This window comes from Phaenicophaeus curvirostris, chromosome 16 (assembly GCF_032191515.1).
Source record: "Phaenicophaeus curvirostris isolate KB17595 chromosome 16, BPBGC_Pcur_1.0, whole genome shotgun sequence".
In the NCBI taxonomy this organism is placed as follows: domain Eukaryota; kingdom Metazoa; phylum Chordata; class Aves; order Cuculiformes; family Cuculidae; genus Phaenicophaeus; species Phaenicophaeus curvirostris.
Genome location: NC_091407.1, coordinates 11,017,571 through 11,029,278, shown reverse-complemented (window position 1 = coordinate 11,029,278; position 11,708 = coordinate 11,017,571).

Sequence of the window (11,708 nt, the reverse complement as noted above, 5' to 3'; positions counted from 1 at the left end):
TTCCCCTTGGGGGAGGCCCAGGAGCTGTCAGTGCGAGGGGAGCCCCGGTTCTCCATCCCGCGGGGCCCATGTCCCAGTGCTTTCCCTCCGCCGCCCCCACTGCTGATCCCAAGCCGCCTCCAGCAAGTGCCCTGTTGGGGCAGAGCCTCCTCCTCCTCGGCCTTCTCCGATGTTTTCGACATGGAGAAAAACTCGGAGAAAAACTCGTGCGTGCAGAGCTGAGGAAAACTCGTCTGTTTATAAAGCTGTCGCCGGGCAGCTCAGGTGAGCCCGGTATTCCCACACCTCGCAAAGCTCCTGGAGAGGTTCGCCAAGCACCATCACCACCAGCAAGCAGGAATAAGCTGTGTCCCTTTGCAGCTTAGTTTTCACAAAATACGTGACAAAATGGTTGGAATAATGACCGTCACCAGCCAGAAAGAGTGACAGTCATTCAGCTGTTTACTCACAAGCAGAATGAAGACGGTAATTCATCTTCTCGGCTGCCTTGCAGGTTTTGGTGTGGGTACGGCCTGTGCTTGCTCAGAGGGACAAAAGCATTCACCTGCTCTTCTGGATTACTGCTTTCCACTGTATAAAGTTCGGGAGAAAATCTGACTATTCCACTGTGTCTGTAAACCTGTCTATTTTATGTTTGGGTTTTTTTGTGCCTTACCTTCTGTTACAGTTCTGCTGTTAAGGTTTGTTTTGGATGTTACCTAAAACTCAACTAGACCGTGACTCTTTGGATTCAGACCAATCTCATGTGTACAGGTGGTGGTTTCCCAATCTCAGGGAGTACCTGTTCTGTAAGAACTTTGGCTAATTCCGGCAATGCTGTAGTGAATTCCAGCAACACCATCCCTGTTACTAAAGTCCTTGCACAAATAGTAACTACTCTGTTGAGTAAAACACTGTGTTGGTTACTACTCAAAAGCTGGTAGCATGACCTCACTTCATTACACCTTCAGCCCTTCTGAAGTGCAGCAGTGGTGGCCACATACCACTGTTAGGAATCTCTCGCGTTGCTAAAAATTGAAATCACGCAAAGACTGAAAGAGTTGCTTTGGCAGACTGAGTGCCACCAGTTCTACCAAACACTACAAGCACTTCAAATGGAGTAAATGGCATCTGGTGGCATGGTAATCCCTCTCACTGTGTCATCCCCCCTCCCCCCACAGGTGACAGGACAAGGGACAATGGTCTCAAGCTCCGCCGGGGGAGGTTCAGGCTGGACATCAGAAAAAAATTTTTCACGGAAAGGCTTATTGGACACTGGAACAGGCTGCCCAGGGAGGGAGTTGAGTCACCATTCCTGGAGGGATTTATAAGACAGATGGATGAGGTGCTGAGGGACATGGTTTAGTGGTTGACAGGAATGGTTGAACTTGATGATCCTGGGGGTCTTTTCCAACCTTGTGATTCTGCGATTTTCACTATATTTGCTATTTGCTTTAGCTCTGTAACTAATACCAAATGTCAAAAAAACTCTTGCATTCATAAATCGCTTTGGAAGCATACACAGGAATATCCAGTGCCATAAACGGTCCCCATCGCTCACTGAAACTTCAGGTTTCTATATGCTCGTATGTATTCCAGGTTTCTGGGTAGGAAGAGCTAGCAAAAATATGTGGTGGCTGCTTCATTCGTACATTACCTGTTTTCTTTTTTTTTTCCCTTGTCATTAGACTGGGATAAGGATTCAAGGTGGCTCACAGAGGTGATGCTCATAGCTTTGGGACTGAAAGAGCAGAAGTGAGAAGCTTGGGAGTATCATCGAAGGAGGCAGCCCTGCTTGTTGACTTCCAGGGATTTCAGGAAAGAAAGTGGTACCTCAGGCTGAACCAACCACTGTAAGCATAAGCAGCCCCACTTCCACTGGGCTGAAGCATTAGAGCTGAAGTTGTGTAAAACATTCCCCTCATACAGATCTAACTCTGCAAGTAGAATTGTGGTATGAAACAGAACACTTGATTTTTAAACAGAAGATGCTGTTGCTTACAACTTAAGTGACAAGAAAGAGGAAAATGGATTGTTCCACTTCATCATATACTGTATTAAAGGCATTCCTTGCTAGTAAGTGTATAATATTGTCCCTAAAAGAAAACATTTACTGTTAAAAATAATCTGCTTTCTTCTCCCTCAATTTCTCTTATTTGTCTTTTTAATTGTTATGTAGTTGCCATACATATTTTTTCTTAGCTAGAAGCAAAGAATAAATATTTTTAAAGCAAGATCAACACACTGCCAGATGAATTCAGGCTTTTCCTGGAAACAAATTATCCAAGTTCTGCTTTTCAGACTTGTGTTGGACTGATGTGCTTTGGGTGAACTTTTTTCTTAACGCAGTGCTAAGTATCGAAAAGTGGTGCTGACCTTTTCCCTGCCTTTTCCTTCCCTCATTTGCATGAAGAATGATAGTGTGAGATGTGAAGGAAAAGGTAGCAAGTGCCTCCTTCTGCCTCAGTAAGCTTATATTGAGAGGTAGGCCATTTGAAAGCAGAGTTATTGACAACAGAATTCGTAGTGGGCAAGCAACCCAACCATTCTGTGCCAGTTCTTCTTGTTTTTCTTGCCATATTCTAGACTGTATTCTTGAAACCAGATGGAATACATAAATGAACAGATGTACCTCTCCCACGTCCCACTACCAGCTGTTACAGAATGGACACAATTTGCCCTTTTACACATGAGGAGCTTCCAGAGCAAGGTCTGAAAGTGTAAGCTCAGTAGCCATCATGAGCCAGAGATTGTGTAACAGAAATACAGGCTCAAATATGAGTGCACATTGAATGTTGAAAGTTTTATGTGAAACATTTCACAGATTATTTGCAGATATGTAAAATGGGACAGTGGTATAGATGTTGGTCTCATTAATTTGTAATATATGGAGTGCAATAATAAGTTTGGTTAGGTTTTGATTTTGTTTTTTTTTCTTTACATTTAGTGATTATGTAGCTTCAGTTTATGCCTTATCATGTACCTATCAAAATTAGCAATCAAGTTTAATAGTTACATAGCTACAAGGGATCAGGACATGCTTTCTACTGTACAATAAGAGGTTGTAAGTGAAAACACAGGCCAACAAGATCTTTGGATTTATCTGAACAGGAATAGGAGAGAACCTGCAAAAAAAGGATCGCGATTGCCAATGACTCCAAGAAAGAGAAGCCTTTAGACTGGAGGAGTTACTGATCAGTGGGGTAAGAGTAATTACTTATCCAAATCTTAAGCAGCTTCTGTTAAAAATATCTCTGCCTAGACGTGCTGTCATCTGACCTCTATCAAAGTGGAAATACTATGCCAAAACTCCCAGGAAGAGGAGCATAAGGCAACATCCTCTGTAGACATCCTTGTAAAACCAATCTGTTTGCTTGTTGCAATGAAAACCAATGTACCAATCAAGGACTTTTCACACAGTAACAAAACTGACACTATATTTTTCTCCAACAATCTGTGTAAGAGTCTTCCAGATTATTGTTTCACAGTATGCAACACTACCAGACCCTTTTCGTGCTTTCCAAACAGAAGTTACATTTACTGCCAATGTTCAGCCACATAGATGTAAGTAATCCTGGTGACCTAGTGCTGAATGGTAAGAGGGTTGACCAGTGACAGTGAGTTCAAATGTAAGCTTGGATGGTCGTGCTGACATTTTTATTACTGAATAAACAGTTGTTAATCTGCTAGGAAGAGACATATGGATATATGTATTCTGTAAGCAAGAATGGAAGTTGGAGCCTTGATTTTGCTAGTTTCCTTTCAAAAGTTGTTTCTTTCACTCCTAGTTAGTTTTATTTGACTTCCCGTTTACCCTCTTTCTTGTGTTGGAATATAGGATGGTTATGAGTATTAGACCTGGTGGCTTGTGCATTATACCTGTAAAGAGTAACATATGGTTTTATATAAGGAGTTTACATAAGGAGTTTGTATACATTGACCTACCAAACTTAGTCTGCAATCTGCCCATTATATTTTTTGAAAGCAGTTATCTAAAGAGTAGACTGTGTGTTGCTAGATTTCTCTTAGTTTCTGTCTTCCACTAGGATGGATGCTGAATTACCCCAGTCATTGCTTCGTCTGGCTGAAAAAAAAACGCAAAAAAACAAAACCACAAACCCCCAAAAACAACCAAAAAACACCTCACTGTTTGAACATGAATATCCTCCTGTTGGAGCCATGTTTTTTCCATATTAGTTTTTCACATGAAGAGGCAGTAGTTGCCAAACACTTAGGAAGGAGCAGAATAGACTTCAAAGTATTCTTAAAAGAACAGCGATGGAAGAAACTTTATATGTTTCTTCCATCAGTACCTACTAGGTACTGTAGCATGGGGAAAATTAGCATGCAGCTTTAGGTAACTTTCCTTAACATAAGGTTGGACAGGCAAAAAAGCTTTGCAGAAATACTATATTGAGATTCATATTTTGTTTATTTTGAGTTAAAAAAAATTACAGGAAATTCTATAAAATGGGGCCCAAAGAGTTCAAGGATAATATGAAACATAACAGTAAATGGAAATCTGGAGCTGAGATTCCTAAACTGCTTGCTTTGGAAGCATCCATGCCTTATCATGTGATGCACGTAATTTTAGGGACAGAGAGACAGGAATACCATTCCATTTACCATAAATATGTATTATGTCTTTTGGAGCAAAATCACACTCTGCTAATGCTCAAAGTCCAGATGAATAGGATTTCTTCCCCACTGTGGACCTTAGGAAGTGTGCTGTAGAATGGTTCTAGCATTGGACAGCTCTGAGAGTAGGAATGGAGAAAGCAATGAGAAAGTAGAGAGTGAAATGGACTTTTCCTCTCATGGTTCTTTAAAAGTCCATACAAAAGACATGCTCAGTGTAGAACATCATTTCATTAGTCATGCACATCAAGGTTCTCACAGCTTTGTTCCCCTCGTCCTTTCTCTCTGCAGGTGTCAGAGGCTTCTTTGCTTTCATCCCGAAGAGCCCTTGTGTACTCATAAAAAGTGTCTCAGATCTTTACAAACCATACTGTGTCCTTGGTAAACAACCTTACTCACATACCTCTTTCTACTCTGTCCTTGGGAACATTTTTTCTTCCCCCTCAAACAACGTGATGAGATTAAGTAAGAGCAGGAGCTTCCCAACAGTCCTTAACTCACTCCTTGAGAACTCAAGTCCTTTTTTAGGCTTGCTGGGCCTAAAACAAGGAGGCTGGAAGGAGTTCTGACAAACTTACAAAATCTTGAGGGATCTGAAAGTATTTCCTTTTTCTCATTCCTCACTTCCATTTCAGTTAGTGTCCTTCTCCACTGCCTCTTGTCCCAATATTAGCTTCTAAACCAAAAGATGCACAAGTCCAAAGCTATTCCTGAAGATGAATGCCTTTCATGAGCTGCAGTAAGGCCTTGCTAAAACAAGTGAGAGACTTGGGCATAAACAGCACAACATATCAGTGGGCTATGTTCAATGTTTCATACAGCAAACTTATAAACGATATTTTGATTTGAATTTTTTATTGCTGTGCTGATCTGCAGAGCCTGCAAATCTGTGGCGATTGTATTAAATGAAAAGGAAGACCTTACCCTTCCTTTCTTCCCTACTCTTGTGTCTTTCCCACTCTTGTGTGTTCTCTTGAAAAATGTACTTTTTGTATTAATGTTGTAATTACTTTAAGAAAACCAATAAAAATGTCTGACAAAAACTAGCCAAGACAAACTGTAGTGCTGCCTCTAGAAATGTTATTGCTGGACCACACCAAGCTGTTTGCCAGTGCAGTGATCTCATTATGAGAACCTATTAAAAGCAGTATTCCAGAAAATGGTTATGGATGATGGTAGCAAAAACATTGAATCCAGGAGCCTTTAAGTCAGTTGGATATTTTGATGCTGTTGAATAGTGGGTCACATCTCTTTAGCCCATTGGCAGAGGTCTTCTATTTAGTCACAAATTCTTATGGACAATGATAAGTTAAAAATTAGCTCTGTAACTGGATCTAGCTATTAAAATTCTTTAATGTTATGATTTGACAACCCTAGCTTTGTTTGGAAAAGGAAAGGAAATAAATTGGCAAGGACTAAAGGCAAGCCGCAACAAAAATTAAGTTGTGGAAGTGCAGTGCACTGTGACAAGGACTTAATACATTAGAAACGAATCAGTATGTTGCTTACCATTCTGCCTAAACAATAACAATAGCAACACAACTGTCTAAATATATAGCTTTATAAATCAAATATATAATAAAACAACTTTGGTCAAGTTACTCTCCTAGAGACTCGAATACAGGAGACTAGATCTTGTTGTTAAAGAGGGGTAATAAAGGACTTGGCCACAGAAAGCTTACCATTGTTTGAAATCTGCAGGAGTGTGTGGTTAAAATGGCAGGACTAAGATTTCGTTGTACAAACCAAATCCCGAACAAGGTCAAAGTGCCCTACAAGAAAACACAGTTTTGAAAAGTAGCCACTTGTACTGCTTAGGGGAAGAATATGTTTTGTCACTTTGGTTACTTTGTCATCCAAAAAAGCACAAATCTAATCACTTACAAATCATTAAGAGTTAAATAGAAAATATGCCTATTTGTTCCCCCAAAAGAACTGCTCACTCACAGCATATTCCAAGTAACATCAAATATTTAGAGTGTAAGGAATTAATTAATTACATTTTCATCTGGTCTGTGAAGTAAAACATGCTACTTAGCTTTATTTCTTATTAGTGTCTGAACACACAAGGAGACTTACTCCACCAGTGAGGACACTATCTTTCTGTATTAGTCTGTTCTGCAAAACACACATGTAAATAAACAGCTCTAGATTCTGATCTCACAGGAAAAGCAGTACAGAAAAGAGAGAAAACTCAGCCTCTACCATTTACTGAAGTCAGTGGAAGAGGCATTTAACTCTCCAAGGAAGCACTGAGGTGCTGCATGAGACACAGACATGGCAATGAACCATATTTTGCCTGCAGATATGCATTTTTAAATCTCATTGACTTAAGTGGATGTCGCCACAGGCGCGATTTGGACCTGAGTACGGTTAAAGTGGGAATTGTTTTCATAGTGATTGGAAGTATTATACTAGATGGGCACAGCATGAGCCCTATCATTAATAAGAGCTAAGTTTTTAGTGAATTACAGGCAATTTTAATAAAAAACTTAAGTTGGAAGTATTAACAATTCTTGTGAATTTTCCGTGCTATCTCTATGTAAACACCGAGAAGGATATCAGGAAAGAGCACTGTGTTGTAACTCTTGCAACATTATTGGGAGCCTCAAAGCACTTAGTGTTTTCTCAAAGGCAGACATAGGAATACAAGATAACCTTTTACCCTCATATTAAAAAAAATTGTCATCTAAAGGAAGCCCCAAATTCCTTTTAAAAACCTGTCATTTTTTAGACCAGTCATGAAATACATTGTGATCTGGTTAATGGTTTTTGAATATAGGTACTTGCCAATACTGAGATGTTATCATACGAGTCTTCATTCAAAAACCCTAAAATATTAATTAATATTTGGAATTAATAGTAATTCCACAAAGCAGGTGATGCAGGTGAAACTGCATAGGAATAGCTAGGACCTCTGTGTGTGTTCTAATTTAAAGTAAACTTTGGAAAGTAAATGCATTGCAGCAGACTGTAAAAATCAGCTTGATATAAAAGGAATGAGCAAGAGATACCTGTTAATGAGTAGAAGAAGATTTGAAGCTGAGAAGGAAGGTAGTAATGAGAGAGTTAGGTCTGTCTATACTGGGATTACATATACATATGTATATACAGCCCTCCTCCCTTTCCCCTCTGACCCACTCACTGTTTCCACAGGAAGGAAATATATACATGTAAGTCAAAAGGAAATCTAAGCGTGCTCCACCACGCTGGCCAGTTCTCCAGGACTGACATCTGCCCTTCATTAGAGGTAAAGAATCAGTTGGGCAGTTTGAATGCATCATGGGGAGCAAACTGGACAGTGGTAGGATTTAGATCGAGGAGAAGGACTTTGCTGAAGGCAGAAGTAGCATTATACATTTTAAGTAGAAATTATTAATGTTGTAGTTTGGTTTTTTTAATTTATAAGAGAGGGTACCATTAGGATGTTCAGTGAGATGAGGACCATTAGGATGTTCAGTGAGATGAGGCAGAGTATGGGATTTGTGCAAATAAGCTTTAGATAACCAAGGGTCATCAGGTATGCGCCTACAAAAGATGGGGAGAGCAACAGTTAAGGGCATAGTGTCATGTTTTGAATAGAAGCAGAAAGATTTCAGTGGGACTGATTTGCATGACTTGTGCAGTAGCTGTGCTCAGGACTTGGATTTTCAACCTGATCTGTACATACTTGTGTTAAGAAAGAGGGAGACATATTTATCTAACAAAGACTAGAGCAAACTTAGCTAAGCTGAATTTCTCCACTGATGGGAAGTGAATTTTCTTGCACTGAGTGCACTTATGGGAAAATGGTTTCTTTCTTCCTTCTGCCTCATTCCAGGACGTGAACACTTGTAACTGTTCCCTTGCCAGGCAAATGTCATCCACCACATAGCTGGATCCACTTCTTTTCTTCTTGCATTTATCCTATGATCAGTCTAGACTTGTCTAGAATTGCTTTGCATTCTTGGCAGTTATAAGGAAACATACGTCTTGCTGGCAGCATGTGGGCATCTCAGATTGAATGAGCTGTGGCTGGAGTGCCCAGGCTGGCCTGTTTTCAGAAAACCACAACAGCTTCATCTCTTTTCCTGCTAAGAATTTCATCTCAACTGTCTTGTGTTCTTTTCCCTGTGCTTAAAACGTCATGTAGGATGCTGTTTTCAGTCTTACATGTGGAAAAGCATATTCACATATAATATCTAGCCTTGCCGTTCTCCCTCTTTCACTTAAACTGAGCAGCTAATTGCTACTAAGATACAAGGAGGGGCACTGAAGGCTGAGAGAATCTGCATCTCATTTTTGGTTTTGTACAAAACTATTTTCTAGGTGTGCATTCATAGAGTTTTAATGGCAGACAAAATCCAAAATATTTCAGAAGGAAAGGAATAACAGGAGTTCACATGAGGTTTTGCAATTTATTTCCACAGGAATTGTGTAAATTACTTTGTGTGTTTAGCCCACAGAGTAACCAAAGTGCAGAAGGTAAAAAGCTTAGTAAAATGGCACTTGCAGCAATGATTAGAAACTCAAAAAACAGAGGATGGTGATGATTATACTACAGTTACTGCTGCTACAGTTCATTCATCTTCAAACGACCAAAGTTCTCCCCATTCCAAAGCTGAAGATGTTATATCACTTTCAAAGCTCTATTTTGTAATACTTATTTTAGAACTGTAGATATTGCTCTTAATAGAATCACCTCACCCATTTCTGAGTCCAGTGAAGCAGTAAACATCAGTGATGTTTCGTGACAGTGAGTGAGCTACACACTGCTGGAAGGTGCTACTTTTTCCAGCTCTGAATTTGTCACCTTTTCTAAAGTGAATACTCAGTCAAGGTCCATCCATATTTCCTGTCCATCTGTAAATTCTGTAAGGCAGTGGTCCCTGAAAATCTGCTTTTTCCATGATTGGGTTGCTGATTGGTTGATTCTCTAGCTGAAAGGAAGAGTGGGAATATTTTTTACTTTCTTTTCCTTCTAATTATTTGAAAGGTAGAAGCGCTTTCCGTATTTGCTCAATACCTCTGTGTTTTTTTCCTCCTCACAAACAGGACAAACTAGCTTGTTTGCTTAATCTCCCACAAGTTTGTAGGACTGTTCTAGTCTCAGTACAGTACTGCTTTGCAGAAAGTGTGAAAGATAAAGGTCTTGTCCTTAGCAGCCTTTTATGTACGAAGAAGCTATTCTAGTTAGTAGATCAAACCAGACTTTAGCTGTTGTGAAAATATGGACCTAACAATGCCTTGTAGGTGCACATGGTTGTGGGTTTGGTGGGATGTAGCAACAAGAATAAGTGAAGTCTGTTGGGATGAGTCATTTATCCTACGTCCTCTCATCTGAGCTTTCCCATTAGTCTCATCCATTGATGTTATTCATCTTATGTTTCCTCATTCTGTTCGGTTTCAGGAGCTTCTGGGGAGTGTTTTTACCACATCTTAAGAAAACGTTGCATTGGCTTTCAGTTTGCAAACTTCTGTTTCTAGGTGCATTCCTCTCTTCTGTTTTAACCAGCTTTGTGTGGTTTGAACACAGTTTGAACTGAATGGAGACTGGGTTTTTTTGTGTCAGTTGCTCCCAGTGGGTCCCTGTTTGCATCTGTTGTTGGGCTGATGTGTCCAGTGCTGCCAGACCTGTTCTGCCTGTGAGGCCATGGTCACAATCGCCATCCTAGAGGGGATCAATTCCTCTCCCTTTTCACCCTTGAGCCCTGTCTTGTTTGCCACGTGACCAACTTCTATTCAAGCTCTGCTGGTGTAGTTTAGGAGGAAGCTAATGCTGCCCATTCAAGAAAGAACCTCCGCTGATTATTTTATTTTTTTAATCATCTATTTAGAATTAAATATAGCTGGTATTCTGTCTTCACTGTAAACAGTTTTGACTCAAGCCAGTGGGAGCAGCTTTCTATTTGAGCCCCAGAACAGCACAAATATGAAAGATTCTAGAGCTGTGTTAAGTTTCTTCTTCATATATTCTCCTTCTTCTCCTGTCTCTTTGAGACAGGCTGTTTCCCTTACATGAGAAGAGCAGTGTTCATTCTAGTCAACATGTAGGGAGACAGCACTAAAGTTCAAAAAGATATGGAGTGTGAGAACTTGGAATCTATTTTGTTACTGAAGTCCTCTGAATAAACCATATCAAGCAGTTCGTTCTCCTTTCATTGGGAGCGTGTTTTATGGCCTCTTAAATTATAATTGAAAAAAATGTTTATGTATCTCTTCTCATTGTTTCTCTATTAATTAGGCACAAACTTTCTGCCACCATAGTGACTTATTTTCTTCGATTTATTCAGAGATTCCCAACAATAATACATAGCCATCCTCATTTAATTGCAAGAATATATATTCAGTGCCTCTTCTGTTTAACCTGTAACGTTTGTCTACCTTCCTCTCAGGTTTGCATAAATTAGTTGCTGACTGCTTGTCCCACTGATTACAGCCTGGGAGCAAAGTGCTGATCACAGCTGCTGAGACAGCCCAGGTGAAAGCCCTGAGACTGGCGCTGTGGACAGACCTCACATCTCCCAGCTTTTCTTGCTCAACCATGTGCTGAGATGGCCCTGGCAGGAGCCTCAGGGGAAACAAGGGGTGGAAAGGAACCTGCAGCCCTGAGGTAGATATGGAAGAACAGGAGACAGAGAGTCCATCAAGGTACACAACACTGCTCATTTTCTCCGGCGAGGCTTTACTATAAATAAGGAGTTTATACTAGCTAGGACTACTATCAGCATTTTAAAAATCACCTTCATCTTTGCATTTAGCTGCACCTACTACTTGCTTCAGGCACTAATTTAATCAAAACATGCACAGCAAGAGTTCTTATCTCTTTCTTGCAAACCACAAGTCCTGTACAGTGTCCGTTTAGCTTCTTCAGCCCAAAGCATACTGCTGTATGTTAGCAAGGTGCACTTGCAAATAATTACTTCCACCTGAGAACAAAAATTACTTCAGGTACACCTGTAAGACAAAAGTACAATACTTATTTTAAAAAATCTATATTTTAATGAACATTTTTCTGCCATAAATAACAGTCCAGTTGTGAGTGAGTGTTGTTGTGGAACTCTGAATACAGATTCATGTCCATTTTAAATGCCATAAACTGCTCATCACAC